This window comes from Schistocerca piceifrons, chromosome 8 (genome assembly GCF_021461385.2).
Source record: "Schistocerca piceifrons isolate TAMUIC-IGC-003096 chromosome 8, iqSchPice1.1, whole genome shotgun sequence".
In the NCBI taxonomy this organism is placed as follows: domain Eukaryota; kingdom Metazoa; phylum Arthropoda; class Insecta; order Orthoptera; family Acrididae; genus Schistocerca; species Schistocerca piceifrons.
Genome location: NC_060145.1, coordinates 142,000,043 through 142,026,820, shown reverse-complemented (window position 1 = coordinate 142,026,820; position 26,778 = coordinate 142,000,043). Strand labels below are relative to the sequence as shown.

General features: G+C 53.6%; 51 non-coding genes across 51 annotated transcripts; 20 read left to right on the top strand and 31 right to left on the bottom strand.

Annotated features, from left to right (window-relative positions):
* The first annotated feature begins 209 nt into the window (after positions 1-209).
* On the top strand, positions 210-282 carry Trnar-acg. The gene has a single exon. It is a non-coding gene; the product is annotated as a tRNA-Arg (tRNA).
* A 756-nt stretch (positions 283-1,038) lies between these two features.
* On the bottom strand, positions 1,039-1,130 carry Trnai-uau. Its single transcript is given in 2 exon segments — positions 1,039-1,074; positions 1,093-1,130. It is a non-coding gene; the product is annotated as a tRNA-Ile (tRNA).
* Positions 1,131-1,571: 441 nt separating this feature from the next.
* Trnar-acg lies at positions 1,572-1,644 on the top strand. Its single transcript has one exon. It is a non-coding gene; the product is annotated as a tRNA-Arg (tRNA).
* Positions 1,645-2,226: 582 nt separating this feature from the next.
* On the bottom strand, positions 2,227-2,298 carry Trnad-guc. The gene has a single exon. It is a non-coding gene; the product is annotated as a tRNA-Asp (tRNA).
* A 111-nt stretch (positions 2,299-2,409) lies between these two features.
* Trnai-uau lies at positions 2,410-2,501 on the bottom strand. Its single transcript is given in 2 exon segments — positions 2,410-2,445; positions 2,464-2,501. It is a non-coding gene; the product is annotated as a tRNA-Ile (tRNA).
* A 442-nt stretch (positions 2,502-2,943) lies between these two features.
* On the top strand, positions 2,944-3,016 carry Trnar-acg. Its single transcript has one exon. It is a non-coding gene; the product is annotated as a tRNA-Arg (tRNA).
* A 582-nt stretch (positions 3,017-3,598) lies between these two features.
* Positions 3,599-3,670, bottom strand: Trnad-guc. The gene has a single exon. It is a non-coding gene; the product is annotated as a tRNA-Asp (tRNA).
* Positions 3,671-3,781: 111 nt separating this feature from the next.
* Trnai-uau lies at positions 3,782-3,873 on the bottom strand. The gene is given in 2 exon segments: positions 3,782-3,817; positions 3,836-3,873. It is a non-coding gene; the product is annotated as a tRNA-Ile (tRNA).
* A 441-nt stretch (positions 3,874-4,314) lies between these two features.
* On the top strand, positions 4,315-4,387 carry Trnar-acg. The gene has a single exon. It is a non-coding gene; the product is annotated as a tRNA-Arg (tRNA).
* A 582-nt stretch (positions 4,388-4,969) lies between these two features.
* Trnad-guc lies at positions 4,970-5,041 on the bottom strand. The gene has a single exon. It is a non-coding gene; the product is annotated as a tRNA-Asp (tRNA).
* A 111-nt stretch (positions 5,042-5,152) lies between these two features.
* On the bottom strand, positions 5,153-5,244 carry Trnai-uau. Its single transcript is given in 2 exon segments — positions 5,153-5,188; positions 5,207-5,244. It is a non-coding gene; the product is annotated as a tRNA-Ile (tRNA).
* A 441-nt stretch (positions 5,245-5,685) lies between these two features.
* On the top strand, positions 5,686-5,758 carry Trnar-acg. The gene has a single exon. It is a non-coding gene; the product is annotated as a tRNA-Arg (tRNA).
* A 582-nt stretch (positions 5,759-6,340) lies between these two features.
* Trnad-guc lies at positions 6,341-6,412 on the bottom strand. The gene has a single exon. It is a non-coding gene; the product is annotated as a tRNA-Asp (tRNA).
* A 111-nt stretch (positions 6,413-6,523) lies between these two features.
* Positions 6,524-6,615, bottom strand: Trnai-uau. Its single transcript is given in 2 exon segments — positions 6,524-6,559; positions 6,578-6,615. It is a non-coding gene; the product is annotated as a tRNA-Ile (tRNA).
* Positions 6,616-7,056: 441 nt separating this feature from the next.
* On the top strand, positions 7,057-7,129 carry Trnar-acg. Its single transcript has one exon. It is a non-coding gene; the product is annotated as a tRNA-Arg (tRNA).
* Positions 7,130-7,885: 756 nt separating this feature from the next.
* Positions 7,886-7,977, bottom strand: Trnai-uau. The gene is given in 2 exon segments: positions 7,886-7,921; positions 7,940-7,977. It is a non-coding gene; the product is annotated as a tRNA-Ile (tRNA).
* Positions 7,978-8,418: 441 nt separating this feature from the next.
* On the top strand, positions 8,419-8,491 carry Trnar-acg. The gene has a single exon. It is a non-coding gene; the product is annotated as a tRNA-Arg (tRNA).
* Positions 8,492-9,073: 582 nt separating this feature from the next.
* Positions 9,074-9,145, bottom strand: Trnad-guc. Its single transcript has one exon. It is a non-coding gene; the product is annotated as a tRNA-Asp (tRNA).
* Positions 9,146-9,788: 643 nt separating this feature from the next.
* Positions 9,789-9,861, top strand: Trnar-acg. Its single transcript has one exon. It is a non-coding gene; the product is annotated as a tRNA-Arg (tRNA).
* A 582-nt stretch (positions 9,862-10,443) lies between these two features.
* Positions 10,444-10,515, bottom strand: Trnad-guc. Its single transcript has one exon. It is a non-coding gene; the product is annotated as a tRNA-Asp (tRNA).
* Positions 10,516-10,626: 111 nt separating this feature from the next.
* Trnai-uau lies at positions 10,627-10,718 on the bottom strand. The gene is given in 2 exon segments: positions 10,627-10,662; positions 10,681-10,718. It is a non-coding gene; the product is annotated as a tRNA-Ile (tRNA).
* A 441-nt stretch (positions 10,719-11,159) lies between these two features.
* On the top strand, positions 11,160-11,232 carry Trnar-acg. Its single transcript has one exon. It is a non-coding gene; the product is annotated as a tRNA-Arg (tRNA).
* A 582-nt stretch (positions 11,233-11,814) lies between these two features.
* On the bottom strand, positions 11,815-11,886 carry Trnad-guc. The gene has a single exon. It is a non-coding gene; the product is annotated as a tRNA-Asp (tRNA).
* Positions 11,887-11,997: 111 nt separating this feature from the next.
* Trnai-uau lies at positions 11,998-12,089 on the bottom strand. Its single transcript is given in 2 exon segments — positions 11,998-12,033; positions 12,052-12,089. It is a non-coding gene; the product is annotated as a tRNA-Ile (tRNA).
* A 441-nt stretch (positions 12,090-12,530) lies between these two features.
* Positions 12,531-12,603, top strand: Trnar-acg. The gene has a single exon. It is a non-coding gene; the product is annotated as a tRNA-Arg (tRNA).
* Positions 12,604-13,185: 582 nt separating this feature from the next.
* On the bottom strand, positions 13,186-13,257 carry Trnad-guc. The gene has a single exon. It is a non-coding gene; the product is annotated as a tRNA-Asp (tRNA).
* A 111-nt stretch (positions 13,258-13,368) lies between these two features.
* Trnai-uau lies at positions 13,369-13,460 on the bottom strand. The gene is given in 2 exon segments: positions 13,369-13,404; positions 13,423-13,460. It is a non-coding gene; the product is annotated as a tRNA-Ile (tRNA).
* Positions 13,461-13,901: 441 nt separating this feature from the next.
* On the top strand, positions 13,902-13,974 carry Trnar-acg. The gene has a single exon. It is a non-coding gene; the product is annotated as a tRNA-Arg (tRNA).
* A 582-nt stretch (positions 13,975-14,556) lies between these two features.
* Positions 14,557-14,628, bottom strand: Trnad-guc. Its single transcript has one exon. It is a non-coding gene; the product is annotated as a tRNA-Asp (tRNA).
* A 111-nt stretch (positions 14,629-14,739) lies between these two features.
* On the bottom strand, positions 14,740-14,831 carry Trnai-uau. The gene is given in 2 exon segments: positions 14,740-14,775; positions 14,794-14,831. It is a non-coding gene; the product is annotated as a tRNA-Ile (tRNA).
* Positions 14,832-15,272: 441 nt separating this feature from the next.
* Trnar-acg lies at positions 15,273-15,345 on the top strand. Its single transcript has one exon. It is a non-coding gene; the product is annotated as a tRNA-Arg (tRNA).
* A 582-nt stretch (positions 15,346-15,927) lies between these two features.
* Positions 15,928-15,999, bottom strand: Trnad-guc. Its single transcript has one exon. It is a non-coding gene; the product is annotated as a tRNA-Asp (tRNA).
* Positions 16,000-16,110: 111 nt separating this feature from the next.
* On the bottom strand, positions 16,111-16,202 carry Trnai-uau. The gene is given in 2 exon segments: positions 16,111-16,146; positions 16,165-16,202. It is a non-coding gene; the product is annotated as a tRNA-Ile (tRNA).
* Positions 16,203-16,643: 441 nt separating this feature from the next.
* Trnar-acg lies at positions 16,644-16,716 on the top strand. The gene has a single exon. It is a non-coding gene; the product is annotated as a tRNA-Arg (tRNA).
* A 582-nt stretch (positions 16,717-17,298) lies between these two features.
* On the bottom strand, positions 17,299-17,370 carry Trnad-guc. The gene has a single exon. It is a non-coding gene; the product is annotated as a tRNA-Asp (tRNA).
* A 111-nt stretch (positions 17,371-17,481) lies between these two features.
* Trnai-uau lies at positions 17,482-17,573 on the bottom strand. The gene is given in 2 exon segments: positions 17,482-17,517; positions 17,536-17,573. It is a non-coding gene; the product is annotated as a tRNA-Ile (tRNA).
* Positions 17,574-18,014: 441 nt separating this feature from the next.
* Trnar-acg lies at positions 18,015-18,087 on the top strand. Its single transcript has one exon. It is a non-coding gene; the product is annotated as a tRNA-Arg (tRNA).
* Positions 18,088-18,843: 756 nt separating this feature from the next.
* Positions 18,844-18,935, bottom strand: Trnai-uau. The gene is given in 2 exon segments: positions 18,844-18,879; positions 18,898-18,935. It is a non-coding gene; the product is annotated as a tRNA-Ile (tRNA).
* A 441-nt stretch (positions 18,936-19,376) lies between these two features.
* On the top strand, positions 19,377-19,449 carry Trnar-acg. The gene has a single exon. It is a non-coding gene; the product is annotated as a tRNA-Arg (tRNA).
* A 582-nt stretch (positions 19,450-20,031) lies between these two features.
* On the bottom strand, positions 20,032-20,103 carry Trnad-guc. Its single transcript has one exon. It is a non-coding gene; the product is annotated as a tRNA-Asp (tRNA).
* A 111-nt stretch (positions 20,104-20,214) lies between these two features.
* Trnai-uau lies at positions 20,215-20,306 on the bottom strand. Its single transcript is given in 2 exon segments — positions 20,215-20,250; positions 20,269-20,306. It is a non-coding gene; the product is annotated as a tRNA-Ile (tRNA).
* A 441-nt stretch (positions 20,307-20,747) lies between these two features.
* Trnar-acg lies at positions 20,748-20,820 on the top strand. Its single transcript has one exon. It is a non-coding gene; the product is annotated as a tRNA-Arg (tRNA).
* A 756-nt stretch (positions 20,821-21,576) lies between these two features.
* On the bottom strand, positions 21,577-21,668 carry Trnai-uau. The gene is given in 2 exon segments: positions 21,577-21,612; positions 21,631-21,668. It is a non-coding gene; the product is annotated as a tRNA-Ile (tRNA).
* A 441-nt stretch (positions 21,669-22,109) lies between these two features.
* Positions 22,110-22,182, top strand: Trnar-acg. The gene has a single exon. It is a non-coding gene; the product is annotated as a tRNA-Arg (tRNA).
* A 756-nt stretch (positions 22,183-22,938) lies between these two features.
* On the bottom strand, positions 22,939-23,030 carry Trnai-uau. Its single transcript is given in 2 exon segments — positions 22,939-22,974; positions 22,993-23,030. It is a non-coding gene; the product is annotated as a tRNA-Ile (tRNA).
* A 441-nt stretch (positions 23,031-23,471) lies between these two features.
* Trnar-acg lies at positions 23,472-23,544 on the top strand. The gene has a single exon. It is a non-coding gene; the product is annotated as a tRNA-Arg (tRNA).
* A 582-nt stretch (positions 23,545-24,126) lies between these two features.
* Positions 24,127-24,198, bottom strand: Trnad-guc. Its single transcript has one exon. It is a non-coding gene; the product is annotated as a tRNA-Asp (tRNA).
* A 111-nt stretch (positions 24,199-24,309) lies between these two features.
* On the bottom strand, positions 24,310-24,401 carry Trnai-uau. Its single transcript is given in 2 exon segments — positions 24,310-24,345; positions 24,364-24,401. It is a non-coding gene; the product is annotated as a tRNA-Ile (tRNA).
* A 441-nt stretch (positions 24,402-24,842) lies between these two features.
* On the top strand, positions 24,843-24,915 carry Trnar-acg. The gene has a single exon. It is a non-coding gene; the product is annotated as a tRNA-Arg (tRNA).
* A 756-nt stretch (positions 24,916-25,671) lies between these two features.
* On the bottom strand, positions 25,672-25,763 carry Trnai-uau. Its single transcript is given in 2 exon segments — positions 25,672-25,707; positions 25,726-25,763. It is a non-coding gene; the product is annotated as a tRNA-Ile (tRNA).
* A 441-nt stretch (positions 25,764-26,204) lies between these two features.
* Trnar-acg lies at positions 26,205-26,277 on the top strand. The gene has a single exon. It is a non-coding gene; the product is annotated as a tRNA-Arg (tRNA).
* The last annotated feature ends 501 nt before the right edge of the window (positions 26,278-26,778 follow it).

The window sequence follows — 26,778 nt, the reverse complement described above, 5'->3', positions numbered from 1 at the left end:
GGGCAGATGTGTGGCAAGCTCTAAGCTATGCAGGCGCACCATGGCCGAGCAGCTAGAGGAGAGATGCCTTCCTTGGCAGCTCCCTGCAGAGTGCGGAAGACCGGAGTGGCCGCGCCGCCGTTGTCAGTGGACGACACGCAGTTGGCGAGCCACCGAGAACACGTTGCTCCGCGATGTGTACCCGCCTCTTACTACGAAACGCGAACAGTGGCCCTGTGGCGCAACGGATAACGCGTCTGACTACGGATCAGAAGATTCCAGGTTCGAATCCTGGCAGGGTCGGCATTTTGTTAGTTGCGGGCGCGTAGCTAGGCAGTGCATTCGAATGTTTCCGCCTGCGTGCAGTGCAATGTCAATCCTGAGCATCTCGCAGCTGCATCTCGAGACGATCGTGGTAAATATCGCTTCGTGCAAGCGTCAGCGTAGCGTCAGTCGAGCAAAGTCGAGACAAGTCAAGCTGAGAGATGTCACACAGTTAATTAATCGGTACGCGACGCAGACAACGCATTTCCAAGTGTCCCATGTCACGCACCGAAGAGGGAGGACGCCTGCACGCAGCAGAGTGGCGCAGTGGAAGCGTGCTGGGCCCATAACCCAGAGGTCCGTGGATCGAAACCACGCTCTGCTAAAATTATTCTTTTTCTTGGGTGCTTCGAGCTCGTTCACTAAGCCTCGGGTGCGATGATTCAGCGTCAACAGCAAACCCTGTAAGTTCTGAAACGACGACGACGTGGTGTGAAGAATACGAGAAACACTTCCTAAGACGCAGACTTTCTTACGATTCTGCAGCAACTACATTTCTCGATCACAACGTTAATGTCCTTTCGGGCCACACGTGCAACTTTTGCGATATAAAAATCGCACCTCCCCGGCGGGGAATCGAACCCCGGTCTCCCGCGTGGATACTAACCACTATACTACCGAGGAATGCGCAATACTTACCTACAATGCACGCTCACTTATGATTCTCAAGTAGGTGATACATCTCAAATCTAGCGTCCCGATGCTTTTAGAGTCAGCTGCTACGAAATAAAAGCATGCCCCAGGTGAGGCTCGAACTCACAACCCCGGCATTGCTCACGGCTACTGCCTTATAAGTACCGTGCGCTAACCAATTGCGCCACTGGGGCTACAGCAGGGTGCTTTCAGTTAGCGGTATTCGCTTTGCTGCCAACCTGTTGTGGCTACAGACCCATCATACGACCGTCACCTGCGGCCATACTGCGACTTTAGCACCTGTCTACGGATGCTTCATACGATTCTTGTTTCATATGCTACACTTACAAGCATATCAGCCGCTTGTCATCACCGAAAAATTGCAGAAAACGCGCGCCTTGCCGTCTGCTACCTGTCCAACGGCGAGGGCAGATGTGTGGCAAGCTCTAAGCTATGCAGGCGCACCATGGCCGAGCAGCTAGAGGAGAGATGCCTTCCTTGGCAGCTCCCTGCAGAGTGCGGAAGACCGGAGTGGCCGCGCCGCCGTTGTCAGTGGACGACACGCAGTTGGCGAGCCACCGAGAACACGTTGCTCCGCGATGTGTACCCGCCTCTTACTACGAAACGCGAACAGTGGCCCTGTGGCGCAACGGATAACGCGTCTGACTACGGATCAGAAGATTCCAGGTTCGAATCCTGGCAGGGTCGGCATTTTGTTAGTTGCGGGCGCGTAGCTAGGCAGTGCATTCGAATGTTTCCGCCTGCGTGCAGTGCAATGTCAATCCTGAGCATCTCGCAGCTGCATCTCGAGACGATCGTGGTAAATATCGCTTCGTGCAAGCGTCAGCGTAGCGTCAGTCGAGCAAAGTCGAGACAAGTCAAGCTGAGAGATGTCACACAGTTAATTAATCGGTACGCGACGCAGACAACGCATTTCCAAGTGTCCCATGTCACGCACCGAAGAGGGAGGACGCCTGCACGCAGCAGAGTGGCGCAGTGGAAGCGTGCTGGGCCCATAACCCAGAGGTCCGTGGATCGAAACCACGCTCTGCTAAAATTATTCTTTTTCTTGGGTGCTTCGAGCTCGTTCACTAAGCCTCGGGTGCGATGATTCAGCGTCAAGAGCAAACCCTGTAAGTTCTGAAACGACGACGACGTGGTGTGAAGAATACGAGAAACACTTCCTAAGACGCAGACTTTCTTACGATTCTGCAGCAACTACATTTCTCGATCACAACGTTAATGTCCTTTCGGGCCACACGTGCAACTTTTGCGATATAAAAATCGCACCTCCCCGGCGGGGAATCGAACCCCGGTCTCCCGCGTGACAGGCGGGGATACTAACCACTATACTACCGAGGAATGCGCAATACTTACCTACAATGCACGCTCACTTATGATTCTCAAGTAGGTGATACATCTCAAATCTAGCGTCCCGATGCTTTTAGAGTCAGCTGCTACGAAATAAAAGCATGCCCCAGGTGAGGCTCGAACTCACAACCCCGGCATTGCTCACGGCTACTGCCTTATAAGTACCGTGCGCTAACCAATTGCGCCACTGGGGCTACAGCAGGGTGCTTTCAGTTAGCGGTATTCGCTTTGCTGCCAACCTGTTGTGGCTACAGACCCATCATACGACCGTCACCTGCGGCCATACTGCGACTTTAGCACCTGTCTACGGATGCTTCATACGATTCTTGTTTCATATGCTACACTTACAAGCATATCAGCCGCTTGTCATCACCGAAAAATTGCAGAAAACGCGCGCCTTGCCGTCTGCTACCTGTCCAACGGCGAGGGCAGATGTGTGGCAAGCTCTAAGGCTATGCAGGCGCACCATGGCCGAGCAGCTAGAGGAGAGATGCCTTCCTTGGCAGCTCCCTGCAGAGTGCGGAAGACCGGAGTGGCCGCGCCGCCGTTGTCAGTGGACGACACGCAGTTGGCGAGCCACCGAGAACACGTTGCTCCGCGATGTGTACCCGCCTCTTACTACGCAACGCGACCAGTGGCCCTGTGGCGCAACGGATAACGCGTCTGACTACGGATCAGAAGATTCCAGGTTCGAATCCTGGCAGGGTCGGCATTTTGTTAGTTGCGGGCGCGTAGCTAGGCAGTGCATTCGAATGTTTCCGCCTGCGTGCAGTGCAATGTCAATCCTGAGCATCTCGCAGCTGCATCTCGAGACGATCGTGGTAAATATCGCTTCGTGCAAGCGTCAGCGTAGCGTCAGTCGAGCAAAGTCGAGACAAGTCAAGCTGAGAGATGTCACACAGTTAATTAATCGGTACGCGACGCAGACAACGCATTTCCAAGTGTCCCATGTCACGCACCGAAGAGGGAGGACGCCTGCACGCAGCAGAGTGGCGCAGTGGAAGCGTGCTGGGCCCATAACCCAGAGGTCCGTGGATCGAAACCACGCTCTGCTAAAATTATTCTTTTTCTTGGGTGCTTCGAGCTCGTTCACTAAGCCTCGGGTGCGATGATTCAGCGTCAACAGCAAACCCTGTAAGTTCTGAAACGACGACGACGTGGTGTGAAGAATACGAGAAACACTTCCTAAGACGCAGACTTTCTTACGATTCTGCAGCAACTACATTTCTCGATCACAACGTTAATGTCCTTTCGGGCCACACGTGCAACTTTTGCGATATAAAAATCGCACCTCCCCGGCGGGGAATCGAACCCCGGTCTCCCGCGTGACAGGCGGGGATACTAACCACTATACTACCGAGGAATGCGCAATACTTACCTACAATGCACGCTCACTTATGATTCTCAAGTAGGTGATACATCTCAAATCTAGCGTCCCGATGCTTTTAGAGTCAGCTGCTACGAAATAAAAGCATGCCCCAGGTGAGGCTCGAACTCACAACCCCGGCATTGCTCACGGCTACTGCCTTATAAGTACCGTGCGCTAACCAATTGCGCCACTGGGGCTACAGCAGGGTGCTTTCAGTTAGCGGTATTCGCTTTGCTGCCAACCTGTTGTGGCTACAGACCCATCATACGACCGTCACCTGCGGCCATACTGCGACGTTAGCACCTGTCTACGGATGCTTCATACGATTCTTGTTTCATATGCTACACTTACAAGCATATCAGCCGCTTGTCATCACCGAAAAATTGCAGAAAACGCGCGCCTTGCCGTCTGCTACCTGTCCAACGGCGAGGGCAGATGTGTGGCAAGCTCTAAGCTATGCAGGCGCACCATGGCCGAGCAGCTAGAGGAGAGATGCCTTCCTTGGCAGCTCCCTGCAGAGTGCGGAAGACCGGAGTGGCCGCGCCGCCGTTGTCAGTGGACGACACGCAGTTGGCGAGCCACCGAGAACACGTTGCTCCGCGATGTGTACCCGCCTCTTACTACGCAACGCGACCAGTGGCCCTGTGGCGCAACGGATAACGCGTCTGACTACGGATCAGAAGATTCCAGGTTCGAATCCTGGCAGGGTCGGCATTTTGTTAGTTGCGGGCGCGTAGCTAGGCAGTGCATTCGAATGTTTCCGCCTGCGTGCAGTGCAATGTCAATCCTGAGCATCTCGCAGCTGCATCTCGAGACGATCGTGGTAAATATCGCTTCGTGCAAGCGTCAGCGTAGCGTCAGTCGAGCAAAGTCGAGACAAGTCAAGCTGAGAGATGTCACACAGTTAATTAATCGGTACGCGACGCAGACAACGCATTTCCAAGTGTCCCATGTCACGCACCGAAGAGGGAGGACGCCTGCACGCAGCAGAGTGGCGCAGTGGAAGCGTGCTGGGCCCATAACCCAGAGGTCCGTGGATCGAAACCACGCTCTGCTAAAATTATTCTTTTTCTTGGGTGCTTCGAGCTCGTTCACTAAGCCTCGGGTGCGATGATTCAGCGTCAACAGCAAACCCTGTAAGTTCTGAAACGACGACGACGTGGTGTGAAGAATACGAGAAACACTTCCTAAGACGCAGACTTTCTTACGATTCTGCAGCAACTACATTTCTCGATCACAACGTTAATGTCCTTTCGGGCCACACGTGCAACTTTTGCGATATAAAAATCGCACCTCCCCGGCGGGGAATCGAACCCCGGTCTCCCGCGTGACAGGCGGGGATACTAACCACTATACTACCGAGGAATGCGCAATACTTACCTACAATGCACGCTCACTTATGATTCTCAAGTAGGTGATACATCTCAAATCTAGCGTCCCGATGCTTTTAGAGTCAGCTGCTACGAAATAAAAGCATGCCCCAGGTGAGGCTCGAACTCACAACCCCGGCATTGCTCACGGCTACTGCCTTATAAGTACCGTGCGCTAACCAATTGCGCCACTGGGGCTACAGCAGGGTGCTTTCAGTTAGCGGTATTCGCTTTGCTGCCAACCTGTTGTGGCTACAGACCCATCATACGACCGTCACCTGCGGCCATACTGCGACTTTAGCACCTGTCTACGGATGCTTCATACGATTCTTGTTTCATATGCTACACTTACAAGCATATCAGCCGCTTGTCATCACCGAAAAATTGCAGAAAACGCGCGCCTTGCCGTCTGCTACCTGTCCAACGGCGAGGGCAGATGTGTGGCAAGCTCTAAGCTATGCAGGCGCACCATGGCCGAGCAGCTAGAGGAGAGATGCCTTCCTTGGCAGCTCCCTGCAGAGTGCGGAAGACCGGAGTGGCCGCGCCGCCGTTGTCAGTGGACGACACGCAGTTGGCGAGCCACCGAGAACACGTTGCTCCGCGATGTGTACCCGCCTCTTACTACGAACCGCGAACAGTGGCCCTGTGGCGCAACGGATAACGCGTCTGACTACGGATCAGAAGATTCCAGGTTCGAATCCTGGCAGGGTCGGCATTTTGTTAGTTGCGGGCGCGTAGCTAGGCAGTGCATTCGAATGTTTCCGCCTGCGTGCAGTGCAATGTCAATCCTGAGCATCTCGCAGCTGCATCTCGAGACGATCGTGGTAAATATCGCTTCGTGCAAGCGTCAGCGTAGCGTCAGTCGAGCAAAGTCGAGACAAGTCAAGCTGAGAGATGTCACACAGTTAATTAATCGGTACGCGACGCAGACAACGCATTTCCAAGTGTCCCATGTCACGCACCGAAGAGGGAGGACGCCTGCACGCAGCAGAGTGGCGCAGTGGAAGCGTGCTGGGCCCATAACCCAGAGGTCCGTGGATCGAAACCACGCTCTGCTAAAATTATTCTTTTTCTTGGGTGCTTCGAGCTCGTTCACTAAGCCTCGGGTGCGATGATTCAGCGTCAACAGCAAACCCTGTAAGTTCTGAAACGACGACGACGTGGTGTGAAGAATACGAGAAACACTTCCTAAGACGCAGACTTTCTTACGATTCTGCAGCAACTACATTTCTCGATCACAACGTTAATGTCCTTTCGGGCCACACGTGCAACTTTTGCGATATAAAAATCGCACCTCCCCGGCGGGGAATCGAACCCCGGTCTCCCGCGTGACAGGCGGGGATACTAACCACTATACTACCGAGGAATGCGCAATACTTACCTACAATGCACGCTCACTTATGATTCTCAAGTAGGTGATACATCTCAAATCTAGCGTCCCGATGCTTTTAGAGTCAGCTGCTACGAAATAAAAGCATGCCCCAGGTGAGGCTCGAACTCACAACCCCGGCATTGCTCACGGCTACTGCCTTATAAGTACCGTGCGCTAACCAATTGCGCCACTGGGGCTACAGCAGGGTGCTTTCAGTTAGCGGTATTCGCTTTGCTGCCAACCTGTTGTGGCTACAGACCCATCATACGACCGTCACCTGCGGCCATACTGCGACTTTAGCACCTGTCTACGGATGCTTCATACGATTCTTGTTTCATATGCTACACTTACAAGCATATCAGCCGCTTGTCATCACCGAAAAATTGCAGAAAACGCGCGCCTTGCCGTCTGCTACCTGTCCAACGGCGAGGGCAGATGTGTGGCAAGCTCTAAGCTATGCAGGCGCACCATGGCCGAGCAGCTAGAGGAGAGATGCCTTCCTTGGCAGCTCCCTGCAGAGTGCGGAAGACCGGAGTGGCCGCGCCGCCGTTGTCAGTGGACGACACGCAGTTGGCGAGCCACCGAGAACACGTTGCTCCGCGATGTGTACCCGCCTCTTACTACGAAACGCGAACAGTGGCCCTGTGGCGCAACGGATAACGCGTCTGACTACGGATCAGAAGATTCCAGGTTCGAATCCTGGCAGGGTCGGCATTTTGTTAGTTGCGGGCGCGTAGCTAGGCAGTGCATTCGAATGTTTCCGCCTGCGTGCAGTGCAATGTCAATCCTGAGCATCTCGCAGCTGCATCTCGAGACGATCGTGGTAAATATCGCTTCGTGCAAGCGTCAGCGTAGCGTCAGTCGAGCAAAGTCGAGACAAGTCAAGCTGAGAGATGTCACACAGTTAATTAATCGGTACGCGACGCAGACAACGCATTTCCAAGTGTCCCATGTCACGCACCGAAGAGGGAGGACGCCTGCACGCAGCAGAGTGGCGCAGTGGAAGCGTGCTGGGCCCATAACCCAGAGGTCCGTGGATCGAAACCACGCTCTGCTAAAATTATTCTTTTTCTTGGGTGCTTCGAGCTCGTTCACTAAGCCTCGGGTGCGATGATTCAGCGTCAACAGCAAACCCTGTAAGTTCTGAAACGACGACGACGTGGTGTGAAGAATACGAGAAACACTTCCTAAGACGCAGACTTTCTTACGATTCTGCAGCAACTACATTTCTCGATCACAACGTTAATGTCCTTTCGGGCCACACGTGCAACTTTTGCGATATAAAAATCGCACCTCCCCGGCGGGGAATCGAACCCCGGTCTCCCGCGTGGATACTAACCACTATACTACCGAGGAATGCGCAATACTTACCTACAATGCACGCTCACTTATGATTCTCAAGTAGGTGATACATCTCAAATCTAGCGTCCCGATGCTTTTAGAGTCAGCTGCTACGAAATAAAAGCATGCCCCAGGTGAGGCTCGAACTCACAACCCCGGCATTGCTCACGGCTACTGCCTTATAAGTACCGTGCGCTAACCAATTGCGCCACTGGGGCTACAGCAGGGTGCTTTCAGTTAGCGGTATTCGCTTTGCTGCCAACCTGTTGTGGCTACAGACCCATCATACGACCGTCACCTGCGGCCATACTGCGACTTTAGCACCTGTCTACGGATGCTTCATACGATTCTTGTTTCATATGCTACACTTACAAGCATATCAGCCGCTTGTCATCACCGAAAAATTGCAGAAAACGCGCGCCTTGCCGTCTGCTACCTGTCCAACGGCGAGGGCAGATGTGTGGCAAGCTCTAAGCTATGCAGGCGCACCATGGCCGAGCAGCTAGAGGAGAGATGCCTTCCTTGGCAGCTCCCTGCAGAGTGCGGAAGACCGGAGTGGCCGCGCCGCCGTTGTCAGTGGACGACACGCAGTTGGCGAGCCACCGAGAACACGTTGCTCCGCGATGTGTACCCGCCTCTTACTACGAAACGCGACCAGTGGCCCTGTGGCGCAACGGATAACGCGTCTGACTACGGATCAGAAGATTCCAGGTTCGAATCCTGGCAGGGTCGGCATTTTGTTAGTTGCGGGCGCGTAGCTAGGCAGTGCATTCGAATGTTTCCGCCTGCGTGCAGTGCAATGTCAATCCTGAGCATCTCGCAGCTGCATCTCGAGACGATCGTGGTAAATATCGCTTCGTGCAAGCGTCAGCGTAGCGTCAGTCGAGCAAAGTCGAGACAAGTCAAGCTGAGAGATGTCACACAGTTAATTAATCGGTACGCGACGCAGACAACGCATTTCCAAGTGTCCCATGTCACGCACCGAAGAGGGAGGACGCCTGCACGCAGCAGAGTGGCGCAGTGGAAGCGTGCTGGGCCCATAACCCAGAGGTCCGTGGATCGAAACCACGCTCTGCTAAAATTATTCTTTTTCTTGGGTGCTTCGAGCTCGTTCACTAAGCCTCGGGTGCGATGATTCAGCGTCAAGAGCAAACCCTGTAAGTTCTGAAACGACGACGACGTGGTGTGAAGAATACGAGAAACACTTCCTAAGACGCAGACTTTCTTACGATTCTGCAGCAACTACATTTCTCGATCACAACGTTAATGTCCTTTCGGGCCACACGTGCAACTTTTGCGATATAAAAATCGCACCTCCCCGGCGGGGAATCGAACCCCGGTCTCCCGCGTGACAGGCGGGGATACTAACCACTATACTACCGAGGAATGCGCAATACTTACCTACAATGCACGCTCACTTATGATTCTCAAGTAGGTGATACATCTCAAATCTAGCGTCCCGATGCTTTTAGAGTCAGCTGCTACGAAATAAAAGCATGCCCCAGGTAGGCTCGAACTCACAACCCCGGCATTGCTCACGGCTACTGCCTTATAAGTACCGTGCGCTAACCAATTGCGCCACTGGGGCTACAGCAGGGTGCTTTCAGTTAGCGGTATTCGCTTTGCTGCCAACCTGTTGTGGCTACAGACCCATCATACGACCGTCACCTGCGGCCATACTGCGACTTTAGCACCTGTCTACGGATGCTTCATACGATTCTTGTTTCATATGCTACACTTACAAGCATATCAGCCGCTTGTCATCACCGAAAAATTGCAGAAAACGCGCGCCTTGCCGTCTGCTACCTGTCCAACGGCGAGGGCAGATGTGTGGCAAGCTCTAAGCTATGCAGGCGCACCATGGCCGAGCAGCTAGAGGAGAGATGCCTTCCTTGGCAGCTCCCTGCAGAGTGCGGAAGACCGGAGTGGCCGCGCCGCCGTTGTCAGTGGACGACACGCAGTTGGCGAGCCACCGAGAACACGTTGCTCCGCGATGTGTACCCGCCTCTTACTACGAACCGCGAACAGTGGCCCTGTGGCGCAACGGATAACGCGTCTGACTACGGATCAGAAGATTCCAGGTTCGAATCCTGGCAGGGTCGGCATTTTGTTAGTTGCGGGCGCGTAGCTAGGCAGTGCATTCGAATGTTTCCGCCTGCGTGCAGTGCAATGTCAATCCTGAGCATCTCGCAGCTGCATCTCGAGACGATCGTGGTAAATATCGCTTCGTGCAAGCGTCAGCGTAGCGTCAGTCGAGCAAAGTCGAGACAAGTCAAGCTGAGAGATGTCACACAGTTAATTAATCGGTACGCGACGCAGACAACGCATTTCCAAGTGTCCCATGTCACGCACCGAAGAGGGAGGACGCCTGCACGCAGCAGAGTGGCGCAGTGGAAGCGTGCTGGGCCCATAACCCAGAGGTCCGTGGATCGAAACCACGCTCTGCTAAAATTATTCTTTTTCTTGGGTGCTTCGAGCTCGTTCACTAAGCCTCGGGTGCGATGATTCAGCGTCAAGAGCAAACCCTGTAAGTTCTGAAACGACGACGACGTGGTGTGAAGAATACGAGAAACACTTCCTAAGACGCAGACTTTCTTACGATTCTGCAGCAACTACATTTCTCGATCACAACGTTAATGTCCTTTCGGGCCACACGTGCAACTTTTGCGATATAAAAATCGCACCTCCCCGGCGGGGAATCGAACCCCGGTCTCCCGCGTGACAGGCGGGGATACTAACCACTATACTACCGAGGAATGCGCAATACTTACCTACAATGCACGCTCACTTATGATTCTCAAGTAGGTGATACATCTCAAATCTAGCGTCCCGATGCTTTTAGAGTCAGCTGCTACGAAATAAAAGCATGCCCCAGGTGAGGCTCGAACTCACAACCCCGGCATTGCTCACGGCTACTGCCTTATAAGTACCGTGCGCTAACCAATTGCGCCACTGGGGCTACAGCAGGGTGCTTTCAGTTAGCGGTATTCGCTTTGCTGCCAACCTGTTGTGGCTACAGACCCATCATACGACCGTCACCTGCGGCCATACTGCGACTTTAGCACCTGTCTACGGATGCTTCATACGATTCTTGTTTCATATGCTACACTTACAAGCATATCAGCCGCTTGTCATCACCGAAAAATTGCAGAAAACGCGCGCCTTGCCGTCTGCTACCTGTCCAACGGCGAGGGCAGATGTGTGGCAAGCTCTAAGCTATGCAGGCGCACCATGGCCGAGCAGCTAGAGGAGAGATGCCTTCCTTGGCAGCTCCCTGCAGAGTGCGGAAGACCGGAGTGGCCGCGCCGCCGTTGTCAGTGGACGACACGCAGTTGGCGAGCCACCGAGAACACGTTGCTCCGCGATGTGTACCCGCCTCTTACTACGAACCGCGAACAGTGGCCCTGTGGCGCAACGGATAACGCGTCTGACTACGGATCAGAAGATTCCAGGTTCGAATCCTGGCAGGGTCGGCATTTTGTTAGTTGCGGGCGCGTAGCTAGGCAGTGCATTCGAATGTTTCCGCCTGCGTGCAGTGCAATGTCAATCCTGAGCATCTCGCAGCTGCATCTCGAGACGATCGTGGTAAATATCGCTTCGTGCAAGCGTCAGCGTAGCGTCAGTCGAGCAAAGTCGAGACAAGTCAAGCTGAGAGATGTCACACAGTTAATTAATCGGTACGCGACGCAGACAACGCATTTCCAAGTGTCCCATGTCACGCACCGAAGAGGGAGGACGCCTGCACGCAGCAGAGTGGCGCAGTGGAAGCGTGCTGGGCCCATAACCCAGAGGTCCGTGGATCGAAACCACGCTCTGCTAAAATTATTCTTTTTCTTGGGTGCTTCGAGCTCGTTCACTAAGCCTCGGGTGCGATGATTCAGCGTCAACAGCAAACCCTGTAAGTTCTGAAACGACGACGACGTGGTGTGAAGAATACGAGAAACACTTCCTAAGACGCAGACTTTCTTACGATTCTGCAGCAACTACATTTCTCGATCACAACGTTAATGTCCTTTCGGGCCACACGTGCAACTTTTGCGATATAAAAATCGCACCTCCCCGGCGGGGAATCGAACCCCGGTCTCCCGCGTGACAGGCGGGGATACTAACCACTATACTACCGAGGAATGCGCAATACTTACCTACAATGCACGCTCACTTATGTTTCTCAAGTAGGTGATACATCTCAAATCTAGCGTCCCGATGCTTTTAGAGTCAGCTGCTACGAAATAAAAGCATGCCCCAGGTGAGGCTCGAACTCACAACCCCGGCATTGCTCATGGCTACTGCCTTATAAGTACCGTGCGCTAACCAATTGCGCCACTGGGGCTACAGCAGGGTGCTTTCAGTTAGCGGTATTCGCTTTGCTGCCAACCTGTTGTGGCTACAGACCCATCATACGACCGTCACCTGCGGCCATACTGCGACTTTAGCACCTGTCTACGGATGCTTCATACGATTCTTGTTTCATATGCTACACTTACAAGCATATCAGCCGCTTGTCATCACCGAAAAATTGCAGAAAACGCGCGCCTTGCCGTCTGCTACCTGTCCAACGGCGAGGGCAGATGTGTGGCAAGCTCTAAGCTATGCAGGCGCACCATGGCCGAGCAGCTAGAGGAGAGATGCCTTCCTTGGCAGCTCCCTGCAGAGTGCGGAAGACCGGAGTGGCCGCGCCGCCGTTGTCAGTGGACGACACGCAGTTGGCGAGCCACCGAGAACACGTTGCTCCGCGATGTGTACCCGCCTCTTACTACGAAACGCGAACAGTGGCCCTGTGGCGCAACGGATAACGCGTCTGACTACGGATCAGAAGATTCCAGGTTCGAATCCTGGCAGGGTCGGCATTTTGTTAGTTGCGGGCGCGTAGCTAGGCAGTGCATTCGAATGTTTCCGCCTGCGTGCAGTGCAATGTCAATCCTGAGCATCTCGCAGCTGCATCTCGAGACGATCGTGGTAAATATCGCTTCGTGCAAGCGTCAGCGTAGCGTCAGTCGAGCAAAGTCGAGACAAGTCAAGCTGAGAGATGTCACACAGTTAATTAATCGGTACGCGACGCAGACAACGCATTTCCAAGTGTCCCATGTCACGCACCGAAGAGGGAGGACGCCTGCACGCAGCAGAGTGGCGCAGTGGAAGCGTGCTGGGCCCATAACCCAGAGGTCCGTGGATCGAAACCACGCTCTGCTAAAATTATTCTTTTTCTTGGGTGCTTCGAGCTCGTTCACTAAGCCTCGGGTGCGATGATTCAGCGTCAACAGCAAACCCTGTAAGTTCTGAAACGACGACGACGTGGTGTGAAGAATACGAGAAACACTTCCTAAGACGCAGACTTTCTTACGATTCTGCAGCAACTACATTTCTCGATCACAACGTTAATGTCCTTTCGGGCCACACGTGCAACTTTTGCGATATAAAAATCGCACCTCCCCGGCGGGGAATCGAACCCCGGTCTCCCGCGTGACAGGCGGGGATACTAACCACTATACTACCGAGGAATGCGCAATACTTACCTACAATGCACGCTCACTTATGATTCTCAAGTAGGTGATACATCTCAAATCTAGCGTCCCGATGCTTTTAGAGTCAGCTGCTACGAAATAAAAGCATGCCCCAGGTGAGGCTCGAACTCACAACCCCGGCATTGCTCACGGCTACTGCCTTATAAGTACCGTGCGCTAACCAATTGCGCCACTGGGGCTACAGCAGGGTGCTTTCAGTTAGCGGTATTCGCTTTGCTGCCAACCTGTTGTGGCTACAGACCCATCATACGACCGTCACCTGCGGCCATACTGCGACTTTAGCACCTGTCTACGGATGCTTCATACGATTCTTGTTTCATATGCTACACTTACAAGCATATCAGCCGCTTGTCATCACCGAAAAATTGCAGAAAACGCGCGCCTTGCCGTCTGCTACCTGTCCAACGGCGAGGGCAGATGTGTGGCAAGCTCTAAGCTATGCAGGCGCACCATGGCCGAGCAGCTAGAGGAGAGATGCCTTCCTTGGCAGCTCCCTGCAGAGTGCGGAAGACCGGAGTGGCCGCGCCGCCGTTGTCAGTGGACGACACGCAGTTGGCGAGCCACCGAGAACACGTTGCTCCGCGATGTGTACCCGCCTCTTACTACGAAACGCGAACAGTGGCCCTGTGGCGCAACGGATAACGCGTCTGACTACGGATCAGAAGATTCCAGGTTCGAATCCTGGCAGGGTCGGCATTTTGTTAGTTGCGGGCGCGTAGCTAGGCAGTGCATTCGAATGTTTCCGCCTGCGTGCAGTGCAATGTCAATCCTGAGCATCTCGCAGCTGCATCTCGAGACGATCGTGGTAAATATCGCTTCGTGCAAGCGTCAGCGTAGCGTCAGTCGAGCAAAGTCGAGACAAGTCAAGCTGAGAGATGTCACACAGTTAATTAATCGGTACGCGACGCAGACAACGCATTTCCAAGTGTCCCATGTCACGCACCGAAGAGGGAGGACGCCTGCACGCAGCAGAGTGGCGCAGTGGAAGCGTGCTGGGCCCATAACCCAGAGGTCCGTGGATCGAAACCACGCTCTGCTAAAATTATTCTTTTTCTTGGGTGCTTCGAGCTCGTTCACTAAGCCTCGGGTGCGATGATTCAGCGTCAACAGCAAACCCTGTAAGTTCTGAAACGACGACGACGTGGTGTGAAGAATACGAGAAACACTTCCTAAGACGCAGACTTTCTTACGATTCTGCAGCAACTACATTTCTCGATCACAACGTTAATGTCCTTTCGGGCCACACGTGCAACTTTTGCGATATAAAAATCGCACCTCCCCGGCGGGGAATCGAACCCCGGTCTCCCGCGTGACAGGCGGGGATACTAACCACTATACTACCGAGGAATGCGCAATACTTACCTACAATGCACGCTCACTTATGATTCTCAAGTAGGTGATACATCTCAAATCTAGCGTCCCGATGCTTTTAGAGTCAGCTGCTACGAAATAAAAGCATGCCCCAGGTGAGGCTCGAACTCACAACCCCGGCATTGCTCACGGCTACTGCCTTATAAGTACCGTGCGCTAACCAATTGCGCCACTGGGGCTACAGCAGGGTGCTTTCAGTTAGCGGTATTCGCTTTGCTGCCAACCTGTTGTGGCTACAGACCCATCATACGACCGTCACCTGCGGCCATACTGCGACTTTAGCACCTGTCTACGGATGCTTCATACGATTCTTGTTTCATATGCTACACTTACAAGCATATCAGCCGCTTGTCATCACCGAAAAATTGCAGAAAACGCGCGCCTTGCCGTCTGCTACCTGTCCAACGGCGAGGGCAGATGTGTGGCAAGCTCTAAGCTATGCAGGCGCACCATGGCCGAGCAGCTAGAGGAGAGATGCCTTCCTTGGCAGCTCCCTGCAGAGTGCGGAAGACCGGAGTGGCCGCGCCGCCGTTGTCAGTGGACGACACGCAGTTGGCGAGCCACCGAGAACACGTTGCTCCGCGATGTGTACCCGCCTCTTACTACGAAACGCGACCAGTGGCCCTGTGGCGCAACGGATAACGCGTCTGACTACGGATCAGAAGATTCCAGGTTCGAATCCTGGCAGGGTCGGCATTTTGTTAGTTGCGGGCGCGTAGCTAGGCAGTGCATTCGAATGTTTCCGCCTGCGTGCAGTGCAATGTCAATCCTGAGCATCTCGCAGCTGCATCTCGAGACGATCGTGGTAAATATCGCTTCGTGCAAGCGTCAGCGTAGCGTCAGTCGAGCAAAGTCGAGACAAGTCAAGCTGAGAGATGTCACACAGTTAATTAATCGGTACGCGACGCAGACAACGCATTTCCAAGTGTCCCATGTCACGCACCGAAGAGGGAGGACGCCTGCACGCAGCAGAGTGGCGCAGTGGAAGCGTGCTGGGCCCATAACCCAGAGGTCCGTGGATCGAAACCACGCTCTGCTAAAATTATTCTTTTTCTTGGGTGCTTCGAGCTCGTTCACTAAGCCTCGGGTGCGATGATTCAGCGTCAAGAGCAAACCCTGTAAGTTCTGAAACGACGACGACGTGGTGTGAAGAATACGAGAAACACTTCCTAAGACGCAGACTTTCTTACGATTCTGCAGCAACTACATTTCTCGATCACAACGTTAATGTCCTTTCGGGCCACACGTGCAACTTTTGCGATATAAAAGTCGCACCTCCCCGGCGGGGAATCGAACCCCGGTCTCCCGCGTGACAGGCGGGGATACTAACCACTATACTACCGAGGAATGCGCAATACTTACCTACAATGCACGCTCACTTATGTTTCTCAAGTAGGTGATACATCTCAAATCTAGCGTCCCGATGCTTTTAGAGTCAGCTGCTACGAAATAAAAGCATGCCCCAGGTGAGGCTCGAACTCACAACCCCGGCATTGCTCACGGCTACTGCCTTATAAGTACCGTGCGCTAACCAATTGCGCCACTGGGGCTACAGCAGGGTGCTTTCAGTTAGCGGTATTCGCTTTGCTGCCAACCTGTTGTGGCTACAGACCCATCATACGACCGTCACCTGCGGCCATACTGCGACTTTAGCACCTGTCTACGGATGCTTCATACGATTCTTGTTTCATATGCTACACTTACAAGCATATCAGCCGCTTGTCATCACCGAAAAATTGCAGAAAACGCGCGCCTTGCCGTCTGCTACCTGTCCAACGGCGAGGGCAGATGTGTGGCAAGCTCTAAGCTATGCAGGCGCACCATGGCCGAGCAGCTAGAGGAGAGATGCCTTCCTTGGCAGCTCCCTGCAGAGTGCGGAAGACCGGAGTGGCCGCGCCGCCGTTGTCAGTGGACGACACGCAGTTGGCGAGCCACCGAGAACACGTTGCTCCGCGATGTGTACCCGCCTCTTACTACGAAACGCGAACAGTGGCCCTGTGGCGCAACGGATAACGCGTCTGACTACGGATCAGAAGATTCCAGGTTCGAATCCTGGCAGGGTCGGCATTTTGTTAGTTGCGGGCGCGTAGCTAGGCAGTGCATTCGAATGTTTCCGCCTGCGTGCAGTGCAATGTCAATCCTGAGCATCTCGCAGCTGCATCTCGAGACGATCGTGGTAAATATCGCTTCGTGCAAGCGTCAGCGTAGCGTCAGTCGAGCAAAGTCGAGACAAGTCAAGCTGAGAGATGTCACACAGTTAATTAATCGGTACGCGACGCAGACAACGCATTTCCAAGTGTCCCATGTCACGCACCGAAGAGGGAGGACGCCTGCACGCAGCAGAGTGGCGCAGTGGAAGCGTGCTGGGCCCATAACCCAGAGGTCCGTGGATCGAAACCACGCTCTGCTAAAATTATTCTTTTTCTTGGGTGCTTCGAGCTCGTTCACTAAGCCTCGGGTGCGATGATTCAGCGTCAACAGCAAACCCTGTAAGTTCTGAAACGACGACGACGTGGTGTGAAGAATACGAGAAACACTTCCTAAGACGCAGACTTTCTTACGATTCTGCAGCAACTACATTTCTCGATCACAACGTTAATGTCCTTTCGGGCCACACGTGCAACTTTTGCGATATAAAAATCGCACCTCCCCGGCGGGGAATCGAACCCCGGTCTCCCGCGTGACAGGCGGGGATACTAACCACTATACTACCGAGGAATGCGCAATACTTACCTACAATGCACGCTCACTTATGATTCTCAAGTAGGTGATACATCTCAAATCTAGCGTCCCGATGCTTTTAGAGTCAGCTGCTACGAAATAAAAGCATGCCCCAGGTGAGGCTCGAACTCACAACCCCGGCATTGCTCACGGCTACTGCCTTATAAGTACCGTGCGCTAACCAATTGCGCCACTGGGGCTACAGCAGGGTGCTTTCAGTTAGCGGTATTCGCTTTGCTGCCAACCTGTTGTGGCTACAGACCCATCATACGACCGTCACCTGCGGCCATACTGCGACTTTAGCACCTGTCTACGGATGCTTCATACGATTCTTGTTTCATATGCTACACTTACAAGCATATCAGCCGCTTGTCATCACCGAAAAATTGCAGAAAATGCGCGCCTTGCCGTCTGCTACCTGTCCAACGGCGAGGGCAGATGTGTGGCAAGCTCTAAGCTATGCAGGCGCACCATGGCCGAGCAGCTAGAGGAGAGATGCCTTCCTTGGCAGCTCCCTGCAGAGTGCGGAAGACCGGAGTGGCCGCGCCGCCGTTGTCAGTGGACGACACGCAGTTGGCGAGCCACCGAGAACACGTTGCTCCGCGATGTGTACCCGCCTCTTACTACGAAACGCGACCAGTGGCCCTGTGGCGCAACGGATAACGCGTCTGACTACGGATCAGAAGATTCCAGGTTCGAATCCTGGCAGGGTCGGCATTTTGTTAGTTGCGGGCGCGTAGCTAGGCAGTGCATTCGAATGTTTCCGCCTGCGTGCAGTGCAATGTCAATCCTGAGCATCTCGCAGTTGCATCTCGAGACGATCGTGGTAAATATCGCTTCGTGCAAGCGTCAGCGTAGCGTCAGTCGAGCAAAGTCGAGACAAGTCAAGCTGAGAGATGTCACACAGTTAATTAATCGGTACGCGACGCAGACAACGCATTTCCAAGTGTCCCATGTCACGCACCGAAGAGGGAGGACGCCTGCACGCAGCAGAGTGGCGCAGTGGAAGCGTGCTGGGCCCATAACCCAGAGGTCCGTGGATCGAAACCACGCTCTGCTAAAATTATTCTTTTTCTTGGGTGCTTCGAGCTCGTTCACTAAGCCTCGGGTGCGATGATTCAGCGTCAACAGCAAACCCTGTAAGTTCTGAAACGACGACGACGTGGTGTGAAGAATACGAGAAACACTTCCTAAGACGCAGACTTTCTTACGATTCTGCAGCAACTACATTTCTCGATCACAACGTTAATGTCCTTTCGGGCCACACGTGCAACTTTTGCGATATAAAAATCGCACCTCCCCGGCGGGGAATCGAACCCCGGTCTCCCGCGTGGATACTAACCACTATACTACCGAGGAATGCGCAATACTTACCTACAATGCACGCTCACTTATGATTCTCAATTAGGTGATACATCTCAAATCTAGCGTCCCGATGCTTTTAGAGTCAGCTGCTACGAAATAAAAGCATGCCCCAGGTGAGGCTCGAACTCACAACCCCGGCATTGCTCACGGCTACTGCCTTATAAGTACCGTGCGCTAACCAATTGCGCCACTGGGGCTACAGCAGGGTGCTTTCAGTTAGCGGTATTCGCTTTGCTGCCAACCTGTTGTGGCTACAGACCCATCATACGACCGTCACCTGCGGCCATACTGCGACTTTAGCACCTGTCTACGGATGCTTCATACGATTCTTGTTTCATATGCTACACTTACAAGCATATCAGCCGCTTGTCATCACCGAAAAATTGCAGAAAACGCGCGCCTTGCCGTCTGCTACCTGTCCAACGGCGAGGGCAGATGTGTGGCAAGCTCTAAGCTATGCAGGCGCACCATGGCCGAGCAGCTAGAGGAGAGATGCCTTCCTTGGCAGCTCCCTGCAGAGTGCGGAAGACCGGAGTGGCCGCGCCGCCGTTGTCAGTGGACGACACGCAGTTGGCGAGCCACCGAGAACACGTTGCTCCGCGATGTGTACCCGCCTCTTACTACGAACCGCGAACAGTGGCCCTGTGGCGCAACGGATAACGCGTCTGACTACGGATCAGAAGATTCCAGGTTCGAATCCTGGCAGGGTCGGCATTTTGTTAGTTGCGGGCGCGTAGCTAGGCAGTGCATTCGAATGTTTCCGCCTGCGTGCAGTGCAATGTCAATCCTGAGCATCTCGCAGCTGCATCTCGAGACGATCGTGGTAAATATCGCTTCGTGCAAGCGTCAGCGTAGCGTCAGTCGAGCAAAGTCGAGACAAGTCAAGCTGAGAGATGTCACACAGTTAATTAATCGGTACGCGACGCAGACAACGCATTTCCAAGTGTCCCATGTCACGCACCGAAGAGGGAGGACGCCTGCACGCAGCAGAGTGGCGCAGTGGAAGCGTGCTGGGCCCATAACCCAGAGGTCCGTGGATCGAAACCACGCTCTGCTAAAATTATTCTTTTTCTTGGGTGCTTCGAGCTCGTTCACTAAGCCTCGGGTGCGATGATTCAGCGTCAACAGCAAACCCTGTAAGTTCTGAAACGACGACGACGTGGTGTGAAGAATACGAGAAACACTTCCTAAGACGCAGACTTTCTTACGATTCTGCAGCAACTACATTTCTCGATCACAACGTTAATGTCCTTTCGGGCCACACGTGCAACTTTTGCGATATAAAAATCGCACCTCCCCGGCGGGGAATCGAACCCCGGTCTCCCGCGTGACAGGCGGGGATACTAACCACTATACTACCGAGGAATGCGCAATACTTACCTACAATGCACGCTCACTTATGATTCTCAAGTAGGTGATACATCTCAAATCTAGCGTCCCGATGCTTTTAGAGTCAGCTGCTACGAAATAAAAGCATGCCCCAGGTGAGGCTCGAACTCACAACCCCGGCATTGCTCACGGCTACTGCCTTATAAGTACCGTGCGCTAACCAATTGCGCCACTGGGGCTACAGCAGGGTGCTTTCAGTTAGCGGTATTCGCTTTGCTGCCAACCTGTTGTGGCTACAGACCCATCATACGACCGTCACCTGCGGCCATACTGCGACTTTAGCACCTGTCTACGGATGCTTCATACGATTCTTGTTTCATATGCTACACTTACAAGCATATCAGCCGCTTGTCATCACCGAAAAATTGCAGAAAACGCGCGCCTTGCCGTCTGCTACCTGTCCAACGGCGAGGGCAGATGTGTGGCAACCTCTAAGCTATGCAGGCGCACCATGGCCGAGCAGCTAGAGGAGAGATGCCTTCCTTGGCAGCTCCCTGCAGAGTGCGGAAGACCGGAGTGGCCGCGCCGCCGTTGTCAGTGGACGACACGCAGTTGGCGAGCCACCGAGAACACGTTGCTCCGCGATGTGTACCCGCCTCTTACTACGAAACGCGAACAGTGGCCCTGTGGCGCAACGGATAACGCGTCTGACTACGGATCAGAAGATTCCAGGTTCGAATCCTGGCAGGGTCGGCATTTTGTTAGTTGCGGGCGCGTAGCTAGGCAGTGCATTCGAATGTTTCCGCCTGCGTGCAGTGCAATGTCAATCCTGAGCATCTCGCAGCTGCATCTCGAGACGATCGTGGTAAATATCGCTTCGTGCAAGCGTCAGCGTAGCGTCAGTCGAGCAAAGTCGAGACAAGTCAAGCTGAGAGATGTCACACAGTTAATTAATCGGTACGCGACGCAGACAACGCATTTCCAAGTGTCCCATGTCACGCACCGAAGAGGGAGGACGCCTGCACGCAGCAGAGTGGCGCAGTGGAAGCGTGCTGGGCCCATAACCCAGAGGTCCGTGGATCGAAACCACGCTCTGCTAAAATTATTCTTTTTCTTGGGTGCTTCGAGCTCGTTCACTAAGCCTCGGGTGCGATGATTCAGCGTCAACAGCAAACCCTGTAAGTTCTGAAACGACGACGACGTGGTGTGAAGAATACGAGAAACACTTCCTAAGACGCAGACTTTCTTACGATTCTGCAGCAACTACATTTCTCGATCACAACGTTAATGTCCTTTCGGGCCACACGTGCAACTTTTGCGATATAAAAATCGCACCTCCCCGGCGGGGAATCGAACCCCGGTCTCCCGCGTGGATACTAACCACTATACTACCGAGGAATGCGCAATACTTACCTACAATGCACGCTCACTTATGATTCTCAAGTAGGTGATACATCTCAAATCTAGCGTCCCGATGCTTTTAGAGTCAGCTGCTACGAAATAAAAGCATGCCCCAGGTGAGGCTCGAACTCACAACCCCGGCATTGCTCACGGCTACTGCCTTATAAGTACCGTGCGCTAACCAATTGCGCCACTGGGGCTACAGCAGGGTGCTTTCAGTTAGCGGTATTCGCTTTGCTGCCAACCTGTTGTGGCTACAGACCCATCATACGACCGTCACCTGCGGCCATACTGCGACTTTAGCACCTGTCTACGGATGCTTCATACGATTCTTGTTTCATATGCTACACTTACAAGCATATCAGCCGCTTGTCATCACCGAAAAATTGCAGAAAACGCGCGCCTTGCCGTCTGCTACCTGTCCAACGGCGAGGGCAGATGTGTGGCAAGCTCTAAGCTATGCAGGCGCACCATGGCCGAGCAGCTAGAGGAGAGATGCCTTCCTTGGCAGCTCCCTGCAGAGTGCGGAAGACCGGAGTGGCCGCGCCGCCGTTGTCAGTGGACGACACGCAGTTGGCGAGCCACCGAGAACACGTTGCTCCGCGATGTGTACCCGCCTCTTACTACGAAACGCGACCAGTGGCCCTGTGGCGCAACGGATAACGCGTCTGACTACGGATCAGAAGATTCCAGGTTCGAATCCTGGCAGGGTCGGCATTTTGTTAGTTGCGGGCGCGTAGCTAGGCAGTGCATTCGAATGTTTCCGCCTGCGTGCAGTGCAATGTCAATCCTGAGCATCTCGCAGTTGCATCTCGAGACGATCGTGGTAAATATCGCTTCGTGCAAGCGTCAGCGTAGCGTCAGTCGAGCAAAGTCGAGACAAGTCAAGCTGAGAGATGTCACACAGTTAATTAATCGGTACGCGACGCAGACAACGCATTTCCAAGTGTCCCATGTCACGCACCGAAGAGGGAGGACGCCTGCACGCAGCAGAGTGGCGCAGTGGAAGCGTGCTGGGCCCATAACCCAGAGGTCCGTGGATCGAAACCACGCTCTGCTAAAATTATTCTTTTTCTTGGGTGCTTCGAGCTCGTTCACTAAGCCTCGGGTGCGATGATTCAGCGTCAACAGCAAACCCTGTAAGTTCTGAAACGACGACGACGTGGTGTGAAGAATACGAGAAACACTTCCTAAGACGCAGACTTTCTTACGATTCTGCAGCAACTACATTTCTCGATCACAACGTTAATGTCCTTTCGGGCCACACGTGCAACTTTTGCGATATAAAAATCGCACCTCCCCGGCGGGGAATCGAACCCCGGTCTCCCGCGTGGATACTAACCACTATACTACCGAGGAATGCGCAATACTTACCTACAATGCACGCTCACTTATGATTCTCAATTAGGTGATACATCTCAAATCTAGCGTCCCGATGCTTTTAGAGTCAGCTGCTACGAAATAAAAGCATGCCCCAGGTGAGGCTCGAACTCACAACCCCGGCATTGCTCACGGCTACTGCCTTATAAGTACCGTGCGCTAACCAATTGCGCCACTGGGGCTACAGCAGGGTGCTTTCAGTTAGCGGTATTCGCTTTGCTGCCAACCTGTTGTGGCTACAGACCCATCATACGACCGTCACCTGCGGCCATACTGCGACTTTAGCACCTGTCTACGGATGCTTCATACGATTCTTGTTTCATATGCTACACTTACAAGCATATCAGCCGCTTGTCATCACCGAAAAATTGCAGAAAACGCGCGCCTTGCCGTCTGCTACCTGTCCAACGGCGAGGGCAGATGTGTGGCAAGCTCTAAGCTATGCAGGCGCACCATGGCCGAGCAGCTAGAGGAGAGATGCCTTCCTTGGCAGCTCCCTGCAGAGTGCGGAAGACCGGAGTGGCCGCGCCGCCGTTGTCAGTGGACGACACGCAGTTGGCGAGCCACCGAGAACACGTTGCTCCGCGATGTGTACCCGCCTCTTACTACGAACCGCGAACAGTGGCCCTGTGGCGCAACGGATAACGCGTCTGACTACGGATCAGAAGATTCCAGGTTCGAATCCTGGCAGGGTCGGCATTTTGTTAGTTGCGGGCGCGTAGCTAGGCAGTGCATTCGAATGTTTCCGCCTGCGTGCAGTGCAATGTCAATCCTGAGCATCTCGCAGCTGCATCTCGAGACGATCGTGGTAAATATCGCTTCGTGCAAGCGTCAGCGTAGCGTCAGTCGAGCAAAGTCGAGACAAGTCAAGCTGAGAGATGTCACACAGTTAATTAATCGGTACGCGACGCAGACAACGCATTTCCAAGTGTCCCATGTCACGCACCGAAGAGGGAGGACGCCTGCACGCAGCAGAGTGGCGCAGTGGAAGCGTGCTGGGCCCATAACCCAGAGGTCCGTGGATCGAAACCACGCTCTGCTAAAATTATTCTTTTTCTTGGGTGCTTCGAGCTCGTTCACTAAGCCTCGGGTGCGATGATTCAGCGTCAAGAGCAAACCCTGTAAGTTCTGAAACGACGACGACGTGGTGTGAAGAATACGAGAAACACTTCCTAAGACGCAGACTTTCTTACGATTCTGCAGCAACTACATTTCTCGATCACAACGTTAATGTCCTTTCGGGCCACACGTGCAACTTTTGCGATATAAAAATCGCACCTCCCCGGCGGGGAATCGAACCCCGGTCTCCCGCGTGACAGGCGGGGATACTAACCACTATACTACCGAGGAATGCGCAATACTTACCTACAATGCACGCTCACTTATGATTCTCAAGTAGGTGATACATCTCAAATCTAGCGTCCCGATGCTTTTAGAGTCAGCTGCTACGAAATAAAAGCATGCCCCAGGTGAGGCTCGAACTCACAACCCCGGCATTGCTCACGGCTACTGCCTTATAAGTACCGTGCGCTAACCAATTGCGCCACTGGGGCTACAGCAGGGTGCTTTCAGTTAGCGGTATTCGCTTTGCTGCCAACCTGTTGTGGCTACAGACCCATCATACGACCGTCACCTGCGGCCATACTGCGACTTTAGCACCTGTCTACGGATGCTTCATACGATTCTTGTTTCATATGCCACACTTACAAGCATATCAGCCGCTTGTCATCACCGAAAAATTGCAGAAAACGCGCGCCTTGCCGTCTGCTACCTGTCCAACGGCGAGGGCAGATGTGTGGCAAGCTCTAAGCTATGCAGGCGCACCATGGCCGAGCAGCTAGAGGAGAGATGCCTTCCTTGGCAGCTCCCTGCAGAGTGCGGAAGACCGGAGTGGCCGCGCCGCCGTTGTCAGTGGACGACACGCAGTTGGCGAGCCACCGAGAACACGTTGCTCCGCGATGTGTACCCGCCTCTTACTACGAAACGCGACCAGTGGCCCAGTGGCGCAACGGATAACGCGTCTGACTACGGATCAGAAGATTCCAGGTTCGAATCCTGGCAGGGTCGGCATTTTGTTAGTTGCGGGCGCGTAGCTAGGCAGTGCATTCGAATGTTTCCGCCTGCGTGCAGTGCAATGTCAATCCTGAGCATCTCGCAGTTGCATCTCGAGACGATCGTGGTAAATATCGCTTCGTGCAAGCGTCAGCGTAGCGTCAGTCGAGCAAAGTCGAGACAAGTCAAGCTGAGAGATGTCACACAGTTAATTAATCGGTACGCGACGCAGACAACGCATTTCCAAGTGTCCCATGTCACGCACCGAAGAGGGAGGACGCCTGCACGCAGCAGAGTGGCGCAGTGGAAGCGTGCTGGGCCCATAACCCAGAGGTCCGTGGATCGAAACCACGCTCTGCTAAAATTATTCTTTTTCTTGGGTGCTTCGAGCTCGTTCACTAAGCCTCGGGTGCGATGATTCAGCGTCAACAGCAAACCCTGTAAGTTCTGAAACGACGACGACGTGGTGTGAAGAATACGAGAAACACTTCCTAAGACGCAGACTTTCTTACGATTCTGCAGCAACTACATTTCTCGATCACAACGTTAATGTCCTTTCGGGCCACACGTGCAACTTTTGCGATATAAAAATCGCACCTCCCCGGCGGGGAATCGAACCCCGGTCTCCCGCGTGGATACTAACCACTATACTACCGAGGAATGCGCAATACTTACCTACAATGCACGCTCACTTATGATTCTCAATTAGGTGATACATCTCAAATCTAGCGTCCCGATGCTTTTAGAGTCAGCTGCTACGAAATAAAAGCATGCCCCAGGTGAGGCTCGAACTCACAACCCCGGCATTGCTCACGGCTACTGCCTTATAAGTACCGTGCGCTAACCAATTGCGCCACTGGGGCTACAGCAGGGTGCTTTCAGTTAGCGGTATTCGCTTTGCTGCCAACCTGTTGTGGCTACAGACCCATCATACGACCGTCACCTGCGGCCATACTGCGACTTTAGCACCTGTCTACGGATGCTTCATACGATTCTTGTTTCATATGCTACACTTACAAGCATATCAGCCGCTTGTCATCACCGAAAAATTGCAGAAAACGCGCGCCTTGCCGTCTGCTACCTGTCCAACGGCGAGGGCAGATGTGTGGCAAGCTCTAAGCTATGCAGGCGCACCATGGCCGAGCAGCTAGAGGAGAGATGCCTTCCTTGGCAGCTCCCTGCAGAGTGCGGAAGACCGGAGTGGCCGCGCCGCCGTTGTCAGTGGACGACACGCAGTTGGCGAGCCACCGAGAACACGTTGCTCCGCGATGTGTACCCGCCTCTTACTACGAACCGCGAACAGTGGCCCTGTGGCGCAACGGATAACGCGTCTGACTACGGATCAGAAGATTCCAGGTTCGAATCCTGGCAGGGTCGGCATTTTGTTAGTTGCGGGCGCGTAGCTAGGCAGTGCATTCGAATGTTTCCGCCTGCGTGCAGTGCAATGTCAATCCTGAGCATCTCGCAGCTGCATCTCGAGACGATCGTGGTAAATATCGCTTCGTGCAAGCGTCAGCGTAGCGTCAGTCGAGCAAAGTCGAGACAAGTCAAGCTGAGAGATGTCACACAGTTAATTAATCGGTACGCGACGCAGACAACGCATTTCCAAGTGTCCCATGTCACGCACCGAAGAGGGAGGACGCCTGCACGCAGCAGAGTGGCGCAGTGGAAGCGTGCTGGGCCCATAACCCAGAGGTCCGTGGATCGAAACCACGCTCTGCTAAAATTATTCTTTTTCTTGGGTGCTTCGAGCTCGTTCACTAAGCCTCGGGTGCGATGATTCAGCGTCAAGAGCAAACCCTGTAAGTTCTGAAACGACGACGACGTGGTGTGAAGAATACGAGAAACACTTCCTAAGACGCAGACTTTCTTACGATT